At 35.9% G+C, this 10,014-nt stretch overlaps 1 long non-coding RNA gene across 1 annotated transcript; it reads right to left on the reverse strand.

Annotated features, from left to right (window-relative positions):
* Window positions 1–2,067: 2,067 nt before the first annotated feature.
* On the reverse strand, window positions 2,068–9,415 carry LOC118498708. The gene is made up of 3 exons (XR_004901177.1): window positions 9,322–9,415; window positions 2,927–2,932; window positions 2,068–2,126 (listed from the first exon to the last, which is right to left on the reverse strand). It is a non-coding gene; the product is annotated as an uncharacterized LOC118498708 (long non-coding RNA).
* Window positions 9,416–10,014: the final 599 nt, after the last annotated feature.

Raw genomic sequence — 10,014 nt, forward strand, 5'->3', positions numbered from 1 at the left:
TAAATATACTTTGTGCATAACTATTTTAAAATATTAGGGCACGGCCTATTTTTCAAAACTATGGAAATCTTTGACACATTTATATGCTATGGAGAGATCTATGAAAAGTGAAATTTTAGTCAATCAACCAGATGGTTTGTCTGTATGATGCCAAATTGGCACCTGCATAATAACAGTTGCATGATTAACTATATATTTTTATTTTTTTTAGTTTTTATCATGTTTGGCAAAATATAGGAGCAATTATTATTTTAAGTAATATTTAATGCATCTAGTAGTACCTCATATCTGACAGTCCAAAGTCTTTATATTTCCTAAAATAACATTTTTAACAACATAATACAAAAAAACGGGTCTATACTATATGTCATAAGTGTTTATATCATTATGAGTCTTGTACTTTTTACTATTTGCAGAAAATATTTTGACTTAACTATTCAACTGTTACTGTGTTTCTTTGATTATAAAAGATCTGAGGGAGAAAATTTTTATATTGAACTTTCTAACTACAGAAGCTGCTTTGTATGCTTCCTTCAGAAATTTGATTGTTCTCAGATGATATGATAGTGTACATAGAAAATCCTATAAACTCAACCTAATAAATGAATTTGGCAAAACAGCAGAATACAAAGTCAATATTCAGAAATCAAAGGCATTTTTCTATACCAACAATGAAAACAGAAACAGAAAACAGGAAAAACATTCCATTTGATATAGCAACAAGAAAAAGAAAGTACCTAGGAATAAACCTAAACAAGGAGGTAAAAGACCTGTACACAGAAAACTATACAACAATGAAGGAAGAAATTAAGGAAGACACAACCAGAAGCATTACTATGCTTATGGATTGGAAGAATTAATATCATCAAAGTGTCCGTACTACCCAAGCAATTTATAGATCCAATGCAATCCTTATTAAAGTACCAACGGCATATTTCACAGATATAGAATAAACATTTCAGAAATATATATGGAACCATAAACAACCCCAAATAGCTGCAGCAATTTTGAGAAAGAGGGGTAAAGTAGGAGGGATCACGATACCTGATATCAAACTGTATTACAAGGCCACTATGATCAAAACAGCCTGGTACTCACATAAGAACAGACACATTGACCAGTGGAACAGAATAGAAAGCCCAGAAATAAACCCAAGTCTCTATGGTCAATTAATATTTGACAAAGGGAGAAGAAACATAAAATGGAGTAAAAATAGCCTCTTCAACAAATGGTGTTGGGAGCGCTGGACAGCTACATGCAAAAAAAAAATGAAACTCAATCACCAACTTACACCATACACAAAAATAAATTCAAGGTGGATAAAAGACTGAAATATAAGTAGTGACACCATAAAAGTCCTAGAGGAAAACATCAACAGGAAAATCTCAGACTTCCCATGCAGCAATATTTTCACTGATATGTCCCCTAGAGCAAGGGACATAAAGAAAAGAATAAACAAATGGGATCTCATCAAAATAAAAGGCTTCTGCGTGACTAAAGAAAACACCAGTAAAATGAAAAGAGAACCAACCTAAAAATGTCTATTAATGTCTTTCTGCAAGAAAGACAAGTAAACGCTGAGAAATTTGAACTGGAAATAGAGCTAATGTTGAGGTTCCAACTTCTTATCTATCAATGCTTGTTAAAAAAGTAAAATAAAATCAGCATGTATGTTGAATATATGAATAACTTTTTAACCAAATAGATATTTAAAAACACTTTAGTACAGTTTTGTACATTTGCCAATAAATCATTCATATAGACAATATGCATAGTGTTAATGAAGATTGCAGACTGGTACAACCTCTATGAAAAACAGCATGGAATTTTCTCAGAAAACTAAAAATAGATCTGCCTTTTGACCCAGCAATTCCACTGCTGGGACTATATCTTAAGAACCCTGAAACACCAATCCAGAAGAACCTATGCACCCCAATGTTCATAGCAGCACAATTTACAATAGCCAAGTGTTAGAAGGAACCTAGGTGCCCATCAGTAAATGAATGAATAAAAAAACTATGGTACATTTACACAATGGAATTCTATGTAGCAGAGAGAAAGAAGGAGCTCCTACCCTTTGCAACAGCATGGATGGAACTGGAAAGCATTATGCTAAGCGAAATAAGCTAGGCAGTGAAAGACAAATACCATATGATCTCACCTTTAACAGGAACCTAATCAATAAAACAAACAAACAAACAAGCAAAATATAGCCAAAGACACTGAAACAGAGACCAGGCTGACAGTGACCAGAGGGGAAAGGGGAGGGAATTTCAGGGGAAAAGGGGAAGGGTTTGCAGGAACAAGTATAGGGGCACATGGACAAAACCAAGGGGAGTGGAAATGGGAGGGAGGTAGGGAGGGCTGGGATGGGGGTAAAAGGCAGAAAACTACTTGAACAGCAATTAAAATTAAAAAAAATAAAAATAAAAAAGAAAAAAATAAATTTCTATAAAATTTCTGTTAAGAGAAAGGTCTTTGACATGAGGATTATCAAGATTGAATCTTATGTGAGCTTCTTCTGACCTATGTGGTATCAGTCACATTTCTTATCACCCCAGAATCTCCATTCCTGCATTATCAAATAAGAATGATAATAATGCCTTCACTTATTATTTATGAGGATTAACTAAAAATGAATATACAATGTGTGGGCAAATGGTAAACACTAAACAAATGTTAACAATGATAAATTGATTTTTTTAAGAAGATGTTATATTGATTTACCAATATGATAGAAAACCAAGTCATGAAAGATAATAATATAATCTAGATTAAAGAAAACAAAGTTTGTTTCTTTCTTATGTAAATTACCCAAGGTCAGCTGCCTAGGTCAATGAGAAAGCTCTACTCTGTGAGTTCATTCAGGAGCCTAAGTTCCTCCTATGATATTGCTCTACCATGTCATAGGATGTTTTTAAACTACCCAGGTCTCAGCTGCCAGGGAAAAGAAAGAGAACTCATCAAAAAAGACACACCCGCTCTGTTAAGGGCCCTGTATTAGAGGCCCAGACCCTTTCCACTCACCTTCCTTATTAGCCATATATTAGTCATACATACCTAATTACGTGGCAAGGTATATACAGCCATGATTCTATTGCAATAAAATAATGGTGCTGTTGCTTGAAATCTGGTAGTTTTGGAAACAGCTGAGTAATGAATTAAAACAAAATAAAAGGTCAAACAAAACAGAAATAAATTCATCTAATAAATGGATAGTCACATGATGGGTTGGAGATTAGAGGGATTTTTGAAAAATGTGAAGGGATTAAGAAACACAAATTTCCAGTTACACAGTCACAGGGATGTGAAATATAGCATAGGAAATATAGTTAATAATATTGTAATAAATATGTCTGGTCTCAGATGGGTCCTAGACTTAGCAGGTTACTGGATCAGTTTCTAAGTTATATAAATGTCTAATCACAGCATAATCAAGATTAGATTTATTTCCTGCATTTTTTATACTCCAGTAAATTTTTATACATGAAAAACATATTTTGTTTTAGTCACAGTATTACAAATTATTACTTAATTTGAGATTTATTAGCCTACTTATCATCATTTTTTGGTAAAATTAGGAAAATGATATTAAAAACAATTTAAATAGTCTAATTAATACATTAATGTTACTTAACTAGCATTACTGATTTCATTTAAATCAACAACAAAGCTATTTTACAATGCAAAGAGCCGATAAGATTCCAGTCTTATTTGAATTGCTTTAATTTCTTTTAGAGCTATCATAGCATGGTGTGTTAAACCCAGAAGCAAAATTCAGAAGTGGACATGATAACCACCATTTGGTAATATCTATCGTACCAGGCATATCAGAGCCTTTTGTCTATCTATTATTTTAGCAAAAGTTACAGTGCGCAGTTCTAGGCTAGCTCAGATTTGCCTTATGCTTTGCTGCATAAACACCACCTCAATCTTGTGTCAAATCTTATTCTGATTTTTGCCTGTTATTTTTACAATGCCACACAAACACAGCTGGGAAGTGCAGGAACATTAGCATGGAACATTAGCATGGAACAGAGACAACATTTAATATATATTTCGGGTTGGAGCTGGCGCACAAACGTTTCAAGTTCAGTCCTTGAGAGACATGATACTGGGCAGACTTCTGTGTCTCCAAAGGTCCAACAACAATAACTCCTTAATGCATGCTCATGTTGGATTCTCCACTTACCTTGTCTCACTCATCTACCCCTATGCTTCTTAGAATTGTTTCCCAAATAAACTATCTGCACACAATTCTTTTCCTAAGGCTCTGTTTTCATAAAAAATCAAGTCACAGTATTCATCATTTATTTATCAAGTCAATTGTATTTTAAAAACTTTCTCCTTCCCTTAAGAAAAGTATTTGTATTTTATAAAAGATGATGAATGATACATTGTCTGCATCAATTTATCTAGCCATCATTCATATGTTTTATTTATATATTCTTAGAGCACACATTTATGAATATCTTTTTTATTGTGGCAATAATGAATTCATAGCCACTTGATTTATAAAAGTTTTCATTACTATTCCATTCCAATGGTGACTCTGGGAGCTTTTCCTATGGACTATCTTTTTTTTTTTTTTTTTTTTGAGAGAGAGAAAGAGAGGAGGCAAAAGTAAGGTAAAAGATATCAGCCTATTTTAATTATCTTAAATTTTTAGAGTTATTTCTAGCTGTATTTCAGAATCTACAACATGCACTAATATAATATTAAGAAAATACCATTCTAAAGAACAGTAGAGTTAAGGTGAGAGATTAAAGGACAAAATCAATATCTCAGATGTTGGAAGTCGATATTCCTGGTAGACACTGACCCTGCGAAGATGAACAGTGTGTGGTGACAGATCTAATTAACACATCTGGGGGCACAGACAGTCCATTCGTTTCAGTGCTGTGGAGGTATCCAAGGTGAGGATATTGTCAAAGGGAGTTATTTTCAAATTTGTATTTCTCTATTAGAATTCTGCAAAACACACCGTGAATTTTCACACACAAAAAATAGCTCTGCTTCCCTTTCAATTCACTATTCCTAGAGTGTCTTAGAGGAAACGGCACTTATTTTCATACAAGGCCAATTTCCTCTTTATGAATCACTTTCTGCACTGTAAACCCTGCAAAACTGCTAAAGAACAATTATTATGGATAGAAACATTTCAGCTGTACAATATTTTCTCTTCCTTTACCTAAATTCAGTGCTTCGAATCCTCATTCTCTTATTCTATTGATTTTGTTTTTATTTTGGCAAATAATGCAAGTTGCAGCTATGCCACAATAACACTAATGTAGCAGGTATGTGGACACACATGTATGCACACAGGCACACGATTCAAATATTTGTAAACTAGTAAATCATTGACCTGGCTTACCTTAGAACTAATAATTCAAATAACACAAATAAATGAAAAACTAACTCTTAAAAAGTCTAACAAATTTAGAAGCAGGTAAATTTCATGGGACATCTACCAAACTCTTAAATGCTTATACTTTTATACCAACATTGTACTTCATTGTCTTTATAGTCTTAACCTGAAATTACCTGACAATAATATACTGTCCACAAAGTCCAGTATTCCATCAATTCTCCTGAAACTGTGTATTGTATTAGCAACTACTATTCAATATTTAAAATTTTCACCTCAGCGTCATGCTTTCAAGCAAAGATATGAGTGAGAGGAATAACAGCTTTACATTCACCCTGAGTTTAAATGGGCTTGCTGAAAGAACTTTTTGAGGCAAGACCTGCTGGATAAGGAATATAATGAGAAACCTTTAGTTACCGTCGGCATTAGGGGTATAATACAGTGTAAGCAATCGCTGTTTTCCTTTTCCCTCTCACTAAATATAGAAACGATCTCCTTATTCTTAATTTTCCACTGCATCAATAGGTGAAATTCAGAAAAAAAAGACAATTAACTCCAAGTCATTTTACTTCTGTTTCAGCATTTATGCACACCAAAAATAATTTAGCTGGCTTATTTCCTCAGTTATCTATAGTGTCCTTCAAATCTTGAAGTTTCAGAGTGATCTAATTTGCCTCTCCATTGAGACAAAATAAAATTGTATGTACAACCACAAGGAGAGTACTTTACAGTATCAACCCAGACATTTCTATATAAAGTTTTTACTATTGGTATCATAGATGTCAAATACAAATAATGTTTGAAATTCTTATAAATATATTGATTTTACTTTTTAGTAAGTGTTAAAGCAGGAATAAAACAATCTTGCTTTTATACAAATTGTAAGAGAACAGTTTTCCAGAGTTCAATGTGCTTCTTAAGATCCAAGCTTTGTAGTCAGAATTAACAAGGCCATATCTGGAGCAGTGTTCTAGAATTATTTTTGCTTTACCTTCAAGCTGGAGATGACTCTTAGGTCACAGGATGCTAATCTTTTCCTAAATTAGTACCAAATCACTAGTTGGGAAGGGTATTGGTCCTTAGAATTTTGTGAGATATGTGTTTAATTATAAAACACTTAGGGTAAAAATCCAAGGAGAACACCTTTCAGATGTAATGCTAAGCAAAGGTCTTAGACCTGCCCCCAGGAGCATAATGGATAAAAGGAAATGTTGATGAACTTCTCTGATCCAATAAAAGCTGTATCCAGAGCATACACAGAGAACTCTCAAACTCAATAGCAGACAAAACACTCCAACAACTGAATGAGAAAATGAGCCAAAGGCAGGAACAGGCACAATTCCGAAGACATTATACAGAGCTCAAAACGCACATGAAAAAATGCTTAACATCATTATGACTATGGGAATGCAAATTAAAACCCTAATTAGATATTATTAAACACCAGATGTATAATCTCTAGAATTCACATGGCATTTCTGAAAAGAAAAGTGTTTACAATTGTGCTCCCTGAGTGGGTCCCCTATCAGTCACTGGTAGTTCTAAAACATAAGAAGTATTATCTCCTGGAGCTCCTGGGATCAAATGTGTTTCCACTGGGGAAGCAGGATGTTACCCTCCCTTGAAATACTTGAGTTCTGGATACCAAGGCATTTGTCTGGAAGCATCAGTTATAAGAAGGATAAAAGGAGCTTTATAAAATGTAATCTGAATTGTTTGAATCCCCTACAACCCTTCTTGTTGGGTTTTATCCAGAGGTTGTACTAAACAGGTTGACTTGGAGTTGTGGACAAAAAGAGAAAAGCATCATGATTAGGAATAATTACAGAGAAAACATAAATACTCAAACTAGGCTCATGCCTGCATGATGGTACTGCAATAATAACTCTGAACACTGGGGCCCAGGTGAGCATCCCTGACTGGCAATACTCACATGCATCCTCATGTATTAACGCTGGAAAAGTAATGCTGTCCTGACTCCACAGGGAGAAGATGACTGGAAGCTATATATTTCTCTACTTTCCCTAAACTCTGTCCTATGTTTTTTTTTTTTCCCTCAGCTGACTTTAATCTGTACTGCTTCCCTCTGAGTAAAACTGTTTTCAGTGAGTTTTGTGAGTCTTTCTAGCAACTTATTTACTCTGACATTTATTTTGAGAACAGCAATTGCTGGCAGAAGTAAGGAGGTGTTATGCAGATTGTTTCCCCAAATTCACTATTGGAAACTTTTACATCCTCGTCCACCCCTTTTGTCCTCCTCATTATCCAAGAAGCAGAAGAGTTATTATCCCTTGGGGACAGTGCATTCAACAACAAAACTCCCTTTCCTCAAAATGTTTGGAGCAGAAAAGAATGAGGAGGGTAGAACCACTTTCACTGTACTGTTGAATAGCTTTTGTGATCTAGGAAGACAAAAAGACGACGCATTAGTTCTGATGGTACACAATCTGCCAGAAGTCTGTGATGGAGTTGCCCCTACTGCGGGATCAACAGATTCACTTGCGGCAGGTGTCACAAGTCAGGCATGTAGTCCTAGCCTCTGAACCAAAGAACAAATTAAAGCTTAATCAGCAGTTGTTTGTGGTTGCTTTCATTTTAAAGGATGTTACTGTAGGAGGATGGGTGACTCAGACAGTTTAATCAGCAGCTGCAATTTGTTTGTACAGTTTGCAACTCTGAACGGAAATCTCATTAGTCTGCCAGTCCATAGTTTTCGAAGTGGCAGACCAAACAGCCAGACAACAGGAATTAGAGTTCTGCCTTCTGAATGAAGTGATAATGTCCTATTTTTATCCTACATAGCTAGTGATGCTGCTAAACAGTCTCAGGAGCCCAGTAGACAGCATCCTGTTTCAGCTTCACCAAACCGTCAAAGACCCAGGCCCAAACATGTGGGTGATACTTGGAGAATTTTGAGGCAAAGTGAGGTGATGGTTTTGTTCCAGGGAGTGAACTAGGCATACAAATTAATCTAGAGGGGAAGCTGCTGTATAGCTGAGTTACTACCAGCAGGGACAAACCAGCTTTGTTCTTGAATATACAACAAAATATGTATAAACAACCTAAAAAACTAAGCTTAAACCCTTCATAGGTCAGGCATTCAATTTTAATAAGAGGTCAGTAGCAAGTTAATAGTTGCTATTTAAAGGGGGTTTCAACAATGTCAGAGAGGTTCGAAGCCCAAATTCTAAAGGGATGCCCTGAATGCTGGCTGCTTTCTGGCAGAGGAGAAGGTGCCATGCTTTCAGAGGCTCCAATCAGCATGGTCATCAGTCACAGGGAACTGTATTATCTCCAACACCCCCCAAAGTCTGAAAAGATCCCAAGTAACCTTTTGTGGCGGGAAGCCAAGGAAGTAGTAGTAGCTTTCTTGATTGCTGAAGGAACTGACCGTTTGAATTTGCCCACATAGTCCCAAGAAAATTTATTTGGCAAGGAGACCCCTGAATTTTCTCTAGGCACCTGGGTTAATTTTGTCTGGGTAAATTTTGTCAGCCATCCCTGAAAGTGTGTTAACACCACAATCAAGGCTGCTGAAACTGAGATTTCTGATTTGCCAACAAAATATAGTGAAATCTTTGGACATTACAGGATAGAGATACACTAAATCCTTACCTACCCACTGACAGCAAATGGCAAGGGGGTGTTCACTGGCCCTTCTCTAGTTGCAGCCTTTCCCTGATCAGAATCATCCCATCTGGCAGTTCTCAGATGGCAAATACAAACATATCGTATGCTATTTCCCAAAGTACATTCAGATGCAGAAGCAAAACACCACTTTGAATTGGGCCAATGGTACAATCCACAGATCACACTAGCTTACTTTTCCTTCTCAATTGTGAACCATGCTCAAATCATATCTTACATGTACTTTTCTCCAACCCATGAAATGATCCAAGTGGTTTAATGGAAATATGACTGTAGAGCATTAAGCTAAGCGAGATAAGCTGGACGGTGAATGACAAATACCATATGATCTCACCTGTAAATGGAACCTAGTCAACAAAACAAACGAATGAGCAAAATAGAACCAGAGACCTGGAAATAATAAACTGACAGTGACGAGAGGGGAGTAGGGAGGAGGATAAAGGGGGAAAGAAGGGCAAGAGGCAAGTTGAAGAACGTGAATAGAGGACTCATGGGCATGGACAATAGGGCAGGGATTGACTGTGAGAGCAGGGTGGGTGAGGGTGGGCAGGGGAGAGCGATGGGGAAAAAGGTGGAACTGCAACTGAACAAAAAATAAATACAATAAAAAGAAGTATGACTTAAAAGTTACAATAATTTCTATATAATTAGACTATCTATCACCAGCAGTGAGGAGAAATACAGGGCAAAGTGGAAAGCTGTTTTATAAAAGATGGGTTATCTTTAGACCTTTGCCTTAGAGTCCATGCTCCCTCTTTTTGGAGTAACTCCATGCTTCCAAAGAGTGTCTGAGCTCATGTAGCTTTTTCTCTGCCCTTTATATGCTGTTATTCTTTATATGCTACCAAATCTTCAACACTTTTGGTTACTCCTGCACCTACTTCTCCCTCCCTCACTTAACTGGATGAAATGACTTTCGAACCAACATCCTAAAGGATTATAGAAGTTTATTTCCTTCCAATTCACAAAGAACTTTGCACACTTGACTTTTTCCTTAA

This window comes from Phyllostomus discolor, chromosome 2 (genome assembly GCF_004126475.2).
Source record: "Phyllostomus discolor isolate MPI-MPIP mPhyDis1 chromosome 2, mPhyDis1.pri.v3, whole genome shotgun sequence".
NCBI lineage: Eukaryota > Metazoa > Chordata > Mammalia > Chiroptera > Phyllostomidae > Phyllostomus > Phyllostomus discolor.